This window comes from Leptopilina boulardi, unplaced genomic scaffold (genome assembly GCF_019393585.1).
Source record: "Leptopilina boulardi isolate dan_hultmark-lab unplaced genomic scaffold, ZJU_Lbou_2.1 LbouV2_310, whole genome shotgun sequence".
NCBI lineage: Eukaryota > Metazoa > Arthropoda > Insecta > Hymenoptera > Figitidae > Leptopilina > Leptopilina boulardi.
In genome coordinates, this window is record NW_026137875.1 from 5601873 (window position 1) to 5615447 (window position 13575).

The 13575-nt window shown below is 25.5% G+C and overlaps 1 protein-coding gene across 1 annotated transcript in view; it reads right to left on the bottom strand.

Moving 5' to 3' along the window:
* Positions 1-8260: 8260 nt before the first annotated feature.
* LOC127283606 (max dimerization protein 1-like) overlaps positions 8261-13575 on the bottom strand; it is a 457228-nt gene continuing 451913 nt past the window's right edge. The window contains exon 8 of the mRNA XM_051308596.1: positions 8261-10916. The gene's annotated coding sequence lies outside the window, so the exon portion shown is untranslated. The remainder of the gene's footprint in view (positions 10917-13575) is intronic.

Genomic DNA, 13575 nt, shown 5'->3' on the forward strand with positions numbered 1-13575 from the left:
TGCTCCTTGTAAAATTATAATTTGACTTACTTTCAATTTTCTGACACTCATGAGAAATTTATGTATATAAAATCCATGGAGTAGTATAAGGAGACCGAACGACCATATGTTAAATCTGCGTTAAAAGTGGACCAAATTTTGGTAACCGCTTAGTCCTTACTATTTTCTAAGTTTAAGTAACTTTTGCATAATTAGTGTCAAAAAATTTAAATTTTGCGTTGAGTTAAAGATTTTTACGTTTTCTATTTATTTATTTTTATTTTTCTATAGTGAAAATTAGGGAAAAAAATTTTTAGTGGAAAAATTTTACTTTTAGTGGAAAATACACTAAAACGTCAATCGAGAACAGACGAATGTGCAATGCTGTTCTCGATTGACGCGATTTTTATCGCTCGAAAATAAAAACACTCAGGGCCAGGGATGCGCAGTTACGCGTAACTGAGAGTTTTTGACGTAATTTACGTCAAAAACGTAATATACGTATAAATCGTATGAAATGTATGAAACTAAATCAAGATGGCGGATTTAAATTTAAATAATTTACAAACATAACCTGATAACCAAACATAACCTTTTAATATATTATATACACTGTAAAAAAAATTTTGTGTCGATTTACACGCCGAATGTAAAATAACTTATTCAACAATGTTAATTTATTATGCTTTATAACTATTAGCAGAATATTCTGTAGAATTTATATAAATAAATAAAACAAAATATTATATGTAAATTTCGTTATTATTTCTGCTTTGTAATGTAATGGTGGCAATCACTGTGAGGGGGGCAACAACTGTACCGCTTACCCCTAGCTGTGTACATAAGGGAGAGTCCAGGAATACGGGTCTGATGTGAACATTTTTGACACACTTTATGGGAAAAAACCAGAAATAAGTAAATTATATAATTTTACAAGCGTTGCAACATAACCTCAAAAATGTAACTTTCATTACTATATTTTTATGTTTTTCAAATTTTTATAATTCTTCAAATAACTTAAAAAAACTTATTAGGGAATTTTATTGAATTGTTTACTTAACCTAAAAAATTTACGTTTAAATATAGATTTTAGTTAAACTTCAATGTTCAATTTTCAAATTTATTGAACAATTTTTAGGAAAAAAAAAAAATTTTTATTAACTCTTCTTTTTTTTGCACTCTGACTAGGTATGATTGCATATAGATAAAACAAAAAGGAAATGTTTTTAATTTGAAAGATTAATATAAATTACACCGTCCGACACAATTTGTGACTCACAAAAAAATTTAACATTTTCGGAAACTAGGACCCAAAAAAAAATACCCGTATCTGGCCGTTTTGCTAGATCAAGTCGTTTGTGGTTTTTAGGGGTGAAAACAACCCCTAAATAAAAAGTGACAAGATATCTTTTAAAAATTATTAATATTTTATAAAACTTGGTATCTGGGGGTTTTCGGGGTCACTGATTATTAATCTGATGTCAGATTTTCAAAATGGCGGATCCAATGTGGCGATCAAATTTTTAAAAAGTTATTAATTTTTTATTTTATATCCGCCATTTTAAATTTTGACAATTTAACATCTGATTCGTCATCAGCGACCCAAAAAACCCCTAGATATCAAGGTTTAAAAAAAATTAATAACTTTTTAAAATTTTGACCGCCATTTTGAATTTTGAAAATATGACATCAGATTAATAATCAGCGACCCCGAAAACCCCCAGATACCAAGTTTTATAAAATATTAATAATTTTTAAAAGATATCTTGTCACTTTTTATTTAGGAGCTGTTTTCACCCCTAAAAACCACAAATGACTTGATCTAGCAAAACGGTCAGACACGGGCATTTTTTTTTGGGTCCTAATTTCCAAAAATGTTGGATTTTTTTGTGGGTCCAAAAAAAGTTGAATATTGTCGGACGGTGTTATATACCTATAATACGCTTTTGTGTATAATTTTTAATTTTTTAATTTAATTTTTTTATTTGTTAGAAATAAAATTGAGAGAATATCCTATTACCGATAATATATTATTTCCATTTTAATATTTTTCTTGCCAGTTGATTGAAAAAAATAAATTCATCAATTAATTATTTCAAATAAATCTTATATTATTGTATAGAGTAGTGAAATTAATTAATTTTTGCAATTTCAATTTTGCTTCCAATATGAAAAAAACAAAATTTTTTCAAAGAATTTTTGAGTTTTTTTTCGAATTTAATTTAATTTAATTTTTAAAAAAATTGAAATCAAAAAATATTTTTAATTCTCATTATTCTTTTCTTTTTTCGCCGAAAAAAAAACAAAAAATTACTGATAGATATAAACAATCGCCATATAAATGTCAATAATAAATCTTGACGTCAGAGATTGGTACACGCCCTAAAGTTGAATAACAGCAGTCGATGTTGGTCTTGACCTTTTGAACTCGAAAAGCCTGCGCTATAAAGTGACCAATTTAAAATTCTCAAATGATTTACTTAAAATTGAAAATAAGCTCCATTATCAAAACAAAAAAAAAAAAAAATTAAATAAACATTCTCCCGTGAAAAAATTACCTTTACACATGCATTACATATTACAAAATTTTTTTTTTGCTAATTTTATAATCGGATTTATTTTTTAATATCTCGTTAATGATATTGCAATAATAATAATAATTAATAATAATTATAATAAAACATTAATAATATTTCATACAGCCACACATCCTGCGATGTATGTATATTTAATTTCTTCAAAAAAATTTTTTCCTGAAAATTATTTTTTATAAATTGGATTTTTCAAAAAGGTTTTTTTTTTTATAATAGTCAAACACTCAATTGTTTCTCTTTCTTTGTATTTGGATTTTATTTCATCTTTTTTTTTTTTTTTTTTTTTTTTGTTTTTGTTTCGACACGCATATGAATATAATTAGGCGTACTCCATATTATTAACACACCTAAAAATGTCTCATCCTTACATTCCCTCTTTTTCTCTCTCTCTCACATTCTTTCGTTCGCTCATAATAATATTACATAATAACATTATAATCATTTCATATCTTCGTCACCTTAAAATTGTAGTTTACAACGTTATTATTACAAACGTGAAACTTGTATATTTTTTGTAATTCTTTTTTTTTGCCATTTTTCTTTTAATATCCACTAAGCATTTTTTTTTTCTACCATTGATTAAATGCTCTTGCTCTTATAGTGCTCTGGAGCCTCTGGCGGTTGTTCGTGCATCATGGATTTTCGCGGACTCCTTAAATCCCTCTCTTTCTCTCTCTCTCTCTCCATCATCCTATCCAAAATAAAATCTCTAGCTCGCCCTCTGATATGCCTACCATTCTATATAATATTCACTTTCTTTAATCGCCGTCTCCTTTTTTTTATTTTTTTCTTGTGGATTTAATAACAATTCGAAGAAAAGGACCGCACTTTTCTCACGAACAAGTTTTTACCACTTTTTCATTTTTTTACTCAATGAGGAAAAAAAAATGGTTAATTAAAATTTAATAACTTTTTTTTATAACTCTTTAATAAAGAAATCTCTGGTAGTATAAATTTTATGTAACCATTTTTGTTTTCAATTACATAAACAAAGAGCTTTTTTCAAATTGACGCTTTGGACATATTTTTCTTTTTTAGTGATAAAAAAAAAAGGAGAAAAGGGATTTTGGATAGAAAGTACTGGAGACATAACGAGGACAGGCTTAGAGTTCACATTCTCATTTTTTTTTCTCTCTTTCACTCTCTCTCTCTCTAGTACTTTGCATTATTTCTCCCTTACGCTCATTTATAATACTCATCTAAACAATGAAAGCAGCAAATTATCTGGAGGAAAAATTGTATTTTTTTTTTTTTTTTTTTTTTTGTTTTATTTTTTTATTTTTAGAATGCGAGAGAACGACGAGCACGTTATAACAAACTAGACGCGCTAATCGCTTTCCCACATAAGTATATGGGACTCTTTTTGAAATCACAATTTCGGATACCGATACATCGAGCAAATATTCTTCATATTTATTATTTTTATTTCATATTATTTTCATGTTTTAAAAAATAATGAGCCAATAAATTTACAAGTGGACGTGTTTTATAATAATAGAAAAAAAGAAAGTAAATTTTTTTTTTTTTTTTGCAAGTTTTGAAAATCATTTTTTTTTTATCGATGTTTTATCCGAAATGGTGTTCGGAGTTTTATACATTTTTTTTTTTTTTTTTTTTGTGAAATTTGCGTCAACTAAGATTTCTCATTCTTTAATATCCTTTTATTCTTATTACAGTAGTAGGTAGTAGTAGGTATTCTTTTTTTTTTTATTCGTTTTTATGTTTAAGCTTTTATTTTTTTTTTTATTTCTTTAATTCTGGTTCCGATAATCTAATAGACATCTAAAAATAACACCCATTTTTCATTATTATTTCAATATTTTGTATTTTCTCCTTAGTTCATCATCTCTGTTATCAATCAAATATTACTTAAAGATCCTTAAATGTTAGACTGGGACACTGTTGCATTGCCCCGCGGATTTAAAAGCTCGTTCGTTTGTTCAATTTTTTTTTTTTTTTTTTTTGTATTAAAAAAAAATTTGGTTTTTAGAGCAAGCTCTTAAATCCAGGTTTATAACAACAATTATGTACCGAGAATTACACTTACATTTATTCTAGCGGCTGGAGTAACACGTTTTTTTTCATTCTTGTTTTATTTTTTATTTTTTTAATTTTTATATATTTTTTTTTTTTTTTTGTAATCTGCGTCAATACTGTATCAGTTCATGTTGCTGCTGTATGTGATCTGTGCCCCTTCTCCCCCTCTTTTTTTTTCTATATACCCAGTTAAATTATTAATTCACAGTTTACAACGTGGTTTTACTTGTTACAAGTAAAAACTATATATATATATATATATTTATATATAGAATCGATTGCTTTTCGCCGGATCAAAATCTCGCACACACCCTTCAATGAACTTTCTCTTGACAAAACTCAACCCCTACGTCTTTTTCTATACGGATTTTTTTTTATCATTTCGAATCGTGGTCTCATGTCATTTCGTTTTTTTTTTTAATTTTAATATCACATTTTCGGGAAAGCAAACTGGCCCGATGTATCAGATTTATATTTTGGTCTCGCGGGCAAATAGAAGCGGATTGCGCTCATTGTCAGTGTCATCCATGCTTCAAAAATGGGATCGCACAGATATTTTTCCTCCACTGGACCACTGGAAAAAATTTCTTTTTGCCAAATTTCTCAATTTTTTTTTTTTTTTTTTTTAATTTATTGAATTTTGTTATTTATTTATTTATTTATAGTGTAAACGGGATTAGAAAAGAGAAAAATAAAAGCACACTTTTTTGCAACATTCATAATAATAATAATAATAATAATAATAATAAAGAAAAATGAAAAAAAATTGATTTAATTCAAATATTCGAAAACATGACTAATATCAAATAAATATTTACTTGAACCAAATAATTTTTATTCGAATTAAATAAACTGTATTTGAATCAATAATTTTTCTGTATTTGAAACAAATACCATTTAATTGACTCAAATAATAATTATTTGATACAAATAAATATTTATTTGATAATAGTGAAATTGTCTATAAATTAAAAATTGGTAAATTTTTAAAATATATGACTGAAATTCTGAACGATCAAATGAACAAAATCATTTTTTTGGTCAATAGTTTTTTTTTTTTTTGAAATTCATTTAATTTTTTATTCATATTTGGATACAGAAAACAATATTTTTATTAATAAAATTTTGAAGTTAAAAAAATTTGTTAAAAATTTTTCCTTCATTTGAACGTTTAGATTTTCAGGTACATTTAAAAATAATAATAAAATTATAGATTCTTAATAAAAAACAAAATTTTGTTATAAAAATTGATAAAACATTTTTACAAATATTTTTTTAAAAAATAATACTTTATATTTGATTTTAAATTATTTTTTATTTATTTTAAAAAAAATTTTTTATATTATTCAAAACAAAATTAAAAAAATTTTCTACATATTTTTGTTTTTTAATACAAAAGCAAAAGAAAAAATATAATTTCAAAAATTATTTCACGGAAAAAAAAATTATTATTTTTGTTGTTGTTGTTGTTGTAATTGAGATAACAAAAAAATTGAGAAATTGATATTTATTGAAAATTTGAAAAATTGCTACAATGATAAATTAATAATAAATAAAGTAATTGACAGTAAAGACATTTTTTTTATTAATCAATAATAATTATTAATATAGTAAGTGAAGAAAGTAAAATACATTAATAAGAAATGAGTTTTATATTATCTAAAGAATTAATTGCCTAATAGTTAATTTAAAAAAAAAATGCAATAATATATCTAATACGAAGCTGAAGTACGCAAAGTTTATGATAAACAAATTTTTAAAAAAATAATTTTTTAAAATAAAAAATTCTATAATTCTTTGCCTAAAAAATATTTCTTTTAGTTTTCATTAATCAACAAATTATAAAAAAAATATTTTTTAGGCAAAAAATTATAAAAATTTTCAAATTATTTCTTTAAAAATCGTTTATCATAAAGGTTGCGTATTTCAGCTTCGTTATCTAATTATTATTGATATAAGAAAGAATAAAATTACAAATATTATAAAAATGGCATTAATCGCGAGGAAAAAAATCCAAGAACAATCCTGACAGAATCTTGTAATTTTTTTTTCTTTTCTTTCTTTTTTTTTTTTTTTTTTTTTTTTGATTCTCACTTTATGTGGGATGATGATGATGATGAATATTTCACTCATGCATTCAAGACAATCGCTCATCATACGTGCTCAAATACTCGAGTAATAGCGTATTATTTACGTGCATGTATCTAAATTGACTTGTCATTTTGCGAAAAAAGCTGAGGCTTTAAAGAAGAAAAAGAGAGCGCGCGCGCATTAAATACATCGGGCAAATGTGCTCCCCCCCTTTTTTTTTTTTTGTTTTTTTATATAGAGTACATAATATCTTGCTAAGTTTTGTAGGTTATTAAAAAAAAAGCCAAAAGCACATGTACAATCAGTATAGGTCTTTTGATCTCATCGAAGAAATCAATGAAAAAAAAAAAAAATTATTACGGAGGTGCTTCCGTTTTTTTTTTTTTTTTTTTTTAACTATTATTATTTTATTATTATTAATATTATTACGCATAACACGTTCAAAAAGACATTCATCATTTTACTGCAATTTACTCACTAAAATTTCTTAGCGTTAGCTTTTTAATTATGTTTACTTTTTTTTTCTTCTTCCATTTGAAATTGATTTTTAATGCTTTGTAGATTTTTTGTGTAATTTTTTTTTTTTTTTTTTTTTTTTTGTTTTTTTTTTTGGTTTTGCTATTTATATAAGGTTTCGCAATACATTTCATTTGAACCTCGCGCTTTGTCTCTCTATTTTCCAATATTGCATATATTCACTTTTCTTTGACATTTATTTTTAACCCTCCTAAAAAAAAAAAAAAGAATTCTTTGCAATGACTCTGCAAAAATTACTTCCTTCAGATAATTTTCTTTTTTTTTACCAAGTTTTAATAATAATGACTAATGACTAATAAATTATTGAAATTTAAAAAAAAAATTATAATTTTTATTCTTTCTTGACATTATAAATATTAAATAATAAAAAGCAATTATTAAAAGAAAAATTTGAATTTTCACTTTAAAACAAAGGTCAGCTGAGAAGAAAAAATTGGAATTTAACGAAAATTTTTAATTTTATTATTTTAGGATCGAATCCCATCAAAAAAGATTAAGACTTTTGCCGCAATAATTTATATACTTAATAACCAATATGGTTATGTCTCGTTGGCTCTATATTTATATATATATATATATGTGAACGTAGAGTTACATTAAATAATTACATTGTTGATACAACAATGCACTTTTATATTATTCATTACACACGAGATATTAAAATATGCGGCAACGCCTCGCTGAAAATATTTCAATTGGCTTGGTCTGTGCGAGAGAGTTGAGATTCGTTTTTATCCTAAAACAATTTTTATTCAAAAAAAAAACAGCTAGGACCTTGTTTACAAAACTAAATTTTATTATCCCAAATTTTTATTTAAATAATATTTTTTTTTTCAAAACTTTTTTTTTCAATAAGAAAAATTTTACATTCAAAGAAATTTTCTTCCAAATAGAAGATTATTTATTTTTTTAAATAAAGAATTATTTTAAACAAACGGTTTATATTAAATAAATCTTAAATAACTGATGAGATCAACTCTTACTAATAATGAATTTTGAAAAATAATTTACGATGATGTTGCTTTTCTTTTTTTTTTTTTCAAATCACCCATTCCAACTCACTTTCAAGAGATCACTCGTTACTTTTGTATGTCAGTCTATCTAGTCGTTTACTTAAATCTATTACGCAAAACTTTAGTTGTTCAATCATTCAATGTTTTATTTATTTTTTTTTTTTTTTTTTTTCTTTTTAATTCTTATTCAGAATGAAAATTCTGCGATTAGATTTTAAATCTACAAATATCATTTATACGCAATCTGGGGTCTATTCGTGTATTTACGTTCCTCATTCTTTTCGATCCGATCTCTCAATTTCCTCATATACATTCTCTCTCACCTATAAAACTTTTATCTTTTCGATTTATCTTTATTATAGTTAACTTTCTCAAACCCTTTTTCCTAAGTTTTGTCTTCGATCATGCGGAGCATTCAATAAACCGAACTATTCGGCATTTAGAACAGGTGACGCGATACAGGGACTTATAGAATTTGTACTCTTTGAATGTGTATGAGACGATGCGACGATACTTTTTTTTTTTTATTTATTTATTTTTTCTTTTTTTTTTTTTTTTAAATATATCATACATGAATTACTTTAAAGTATCTTAAAATGTAGCATTAGGGGCACAAAGTGAGCAACATTGCTCGCTTTTTGTGGTAAATTTGTTTTTTTTTTTTTTTTTTTTACACTTAAGTGTACTGGGTGGTCTTAGTTTGAAATTTTTATTTTTTAGAGGGAGGAAGTTGCAACTACAGTTAATAAATTTGGTCATTAATGGACCAGTAGACAACGATTGCATTTTTCATCATTTTTTTTTTTTTTTTTTTTTTTTTTCTTTTTCTTTTTCTTTTAAATCTGAGTAATGGTCCTCCAAAGATCCATATTCCAATTTCGCGCCCTGATTCAATGAATCACAATTTCTTAAACTGAAAACCATCTTTATCTATTCCATAAAAAGAAACGCTTTTTAAAGGCGTTTATAATCATTCCCAAAAACTAAAATCTACGTAGCACGTTTTTTTTTAGTTACATTTTTTCTCGTTTTTAATATTAAAAAAAAAAAAAATGTTTAGCAGAGAATCATACTTTTTAAAAGATAGATCGCACTTTGTTTATAGCCTTAAATAAATAAAAAAAACAAAAAAAAAAATTTTCTACAGGCTGGTCAATTTTCTTTTCTTTTTTAAATCTTTATTGAGATCAACCGGTAGGTTAAAAATTGAATGCAAATTAAATTTGTCAAAAAATTAGATCCTGAAAGAGGGATCAACGAAAAAAAAAAATTATTTTAGAATTTTTTCCGACAAAAACAAAAAAAAAAAAGGAAACAAAAAAATAAAAAATATTTATATAGAAGCCTACGCGAAATATATTAAATTATTGTGCTATTAATGCCACGAAGTAAAGCGATAATGGCGAGCGTGATTAAGATAAAATAATTTGGCTTATATACATAAAAATAAAAAATAGGAAATCCGTGAACGTCGTCTAAAAATTCATAAGGCCTGGAACAAAATCAGGACGCCAATATAGAAGGCAAAAATAGGAAGGTGTTCCGTACTAAGACGGTTCTTTTCTTTTTTTATTATTATTATTTTTTTTTTTTTTGCCTTTCTGAAGTTCGTTTTCTATATATCCCTTGTCTGTGGTTATAAACCCCACCTTTTGCGAAATTTTCGAATCAACCCTTCTTCTTCCTTTACTTTTTGTATGCAGTCATTTCTCGTCCTATACGTTCTTCTTTCGGCGCACATTCATTCGCTCTCATTCTCTCATTTTTTTTTCTCAGCTCTTTTTTTTTTTTTTTCTTTTTTTGATCGCTCGTATTTTTTTTTTTATCTCACTTTTCCATCACGCACGTTTATTTTTTCCCTCCAGGCTCTCGGGAAATCTTGATTCGACGTCTTTTCTTTCAATTTTTTTTTGTGTTTTTTTTTGTGTTTTTTTTTTTTTTTTTTTTTTTTAAATATTTACAATACTTTTACATTGACATTCAATAATTTACACATAATGCATCGCAGAGGTCACCGTCGTATTTCCAGTTTTCCATTTCTCCTCCTACATACAAACACTTTTTTCTTAAAATTTGCTTTTTCTTTTTTTTGTTATTTTTTGTTATTTTTGTTAATTTTTTTTTTTTTTATAATAAGATGTACAATAATAGTTAAGAAGAAGAATAGTGTGACCTTCTCGCGCTTAAATGAACTCAACTGCTGTAAATTCTTATTCGCTGATTACATTATGTAGATAGGGTGCACTTTTTTTTTTTTTTCTTTTGCAATTTGAATATCGTATTTTTCGTTTCTTGATTCGTTCTGTGCGCAATAAGTTTTCCTGACTTATCGAGGTTACCAAATTGTATTCAATACATGCATACACATACAAATGTATTGATTCAACGATGTTTTTTTTTTTTTTTTTTTTTCTTATCGAGAATTGACAAATATATTTGTGTATACATGTATTATTGTTTAATTGTGTATATGTGTGTGTGTATATATATAATATAGATTTATTCAGTTTTCTTAATTCGTCGTCCTTCCGATAATCATGAATTGCGTTGAAAATGTCAACTACTTCTTTCTTCTTTTTCTTCTTCTTCTTTTTTTTCTTCATCTTCAGTTTCTGTCTCAGGTGCTTGCATTCCAGTTTTTGACACCCCCACGTCGCTTTTTTGTCTGTAAAATTAAAGAAGAATTGTTAATTTAAAGAAATAACAATTTTTTTTTTGGAAAATAATTGAAAATATAATTTTTTTTTACAAATTTTTGTTTTAAAAATTTACTGTTCAAGAAACGTTGGAAAATTTTATTTAGAAAAGAAAAAAATAGAAAGAAAGAATATATATAGAAAAATAACTTTTCTTCTAAAACGTTGATCCATAAATGTGAATTTCACCGAATTTTTTTTTGAGGCAAACATTTTTTTTTTAAATTATATATTAATAGATTTAACTGAAAAAAATTCCTTGAAATTAATATATAAGAAAACTTAAATCTGTCCAAAAATGAATATTTTTTTGATTTCATATTATTTCGAAAATTTTAAATTAGAATAATATTTCTCTTAAATCGGGGAAAAAAAAATTTACGGAAAAAGAAATTGCAATATTTTTTATTAAGAATTAAATTTATCAACTTTTCAGGATTTTTATTTAGAATTTAGTGCGACTAAAGTGACTTTTTTTTGTAGTTTATAGTCGATAAAAAGGAAAAACAAAAAATAAATAATAAAATAAATAAAATAAAAATCATAAAAAAATGTAATAACCGCTGCCAAGTTAAAATATGAATTTTTATATTGGAAATTTATTTATTAGTTCACTTTAAAAATCTTTTTCATATCATTAATCGACGGTGAAGTCTCATTTAAAAATTTTTTACATTATTTTGGAGGTTTAATTTATCAAAAAATCATATTTCTAGAATTATATCTTTACTGAAAGTGTTAAAAAAAACTAAATTTATAGGTTAGGAGAGGTTAACTCTATAAGATACAATGTTAATTTAATTGCAAATAATTTTAAAAACTAGACGGTGAAAATTTTTTAAACTTTATAAAATTACATAAAATTAATAATTCAACTTTAACATATTTCAAAAGCATAAAAAAAAATCTTTACTTTTTGTTATGGCACATTCCTTCTTAAGGCCATGTGGGCAAAGGACGTTTTTTTGTGGTTTTAAACTTTCTCGGAAATAAAAAATGAGTTATAATTAATTTTTTAATTTATATATAACTTTTATTATTTAATTTAAATAAAAAAGAAGTAATAATTTATTTGCTTTCTAATTTGAGAAAAATTTATATTCATTCATTCTAAAAAGAAGAATCTTCTTTCACATCTGATTTTACAACGTTCTCCAATTTTGTTCGTCATCTTACGTGCTCAAGTGACAAACGCGGTCGAATTTAAAAGCAGGGAAAAAAACGAAAAAATTAAGCATAATATATGGGCAAATCCACGAAACTTTTAACTTTCAAGAAAAAAAAAATTTCTTTTTTTTAATTTGCAGGCACATTGATGTCACTTTGTATACACGTTTAAGTACATTTTAGCACTACAAATTCATATGCGTGATTCATTTTTAGCTCACGCCGTCAATGTTTAACTCTTTAAACTCTTTAATGTTAATAAATTACATATAAAATTGGAAAATTCAACTTTTTTTATTTTTGATATCGGAGTCGTTTTCAAAGTATTTTCGTCCTCTGAACACGATTCTGGCACTCAAATTTGCTTAGCACGTCAGGATTTTGAGAAAAGAGGGGGTAAAGTCTCGAAAAAAGTTTTTTCAGCATATTCTTAACTTAATAAAATTTATTTCACTCAAAATCCTTAAGCGGCGTTTTTGTGTTCAAATATATATGTATGAAAATGTTTCGATCACACCATAGATTGACCTGTTTAAAGCAAAAATGCAGTTGTGCCTTTCAAAAATGTATAAATTTAAATGAAATCACGATTTTTATTATCATCTTTAAATTGTTGCCACAGGAATTCAATTAGAGGCACATCATTGAAAAAGGTCTTAAAATTTTTGTTTTTTCATCACCCTTTAAGAAATGCATTGAACTTTTATTTTTATCCAACGCCGTAATAGATATTTTCATAAGAAGACGTTCAATTGAATTTTTTTAAAAAGTGCTATCACTCAATCAAACCTTCGTATTTTTAGTTTTAGTGGTGGCACACTAATGGGATAGTGAAAATTTTTTGACAAAATATTATGTCTGTTAGATATTTCCATAGTAGCTGAAGTGATATTTTACACGCCGCAAAAATAAAACGTTAAGAATATAAACTTTTTCAAGAAATTCAAATGAAATTTAAGGCCAGGTCCAAGTGAAGCAGCGCCATCTACATTGAAACTAATATTTTGGAAAATTTTCAACAGCCTTTTCTAGAAAACAAGAAGGTAAAATGCTTTTTCCTTTATGGATAATTGATTATTGGCAAGATATACACCAGCTAAAACTTTTTTTGAGTTAAAATAATAAAAAAAATTTCATGTCAATAAATTAAATATGAGCACTTTTTTCACAAAAACTGTAACAGTACTTTCTCAGAAATTACAATCAAAAATGCAATTTCCATTTGGAAAATCAATAAACGCTAAAAAATACACGACCTAAGATTTACCAATCACGAAAATAACAAAATAAAAGTATTTTAACATAACATATTTTACTTATTATGACAGCCGTTTGGCAGGTTATATATGTCACCAGACGTTTCGCAGTTTTGCCGAAAGGAGGTGATTGGCGCTGTTGCTAACCACCTGAAATACATAATCTACCAAAGGGCTGTCACAATCAGTAAAGCAGTATCAATAT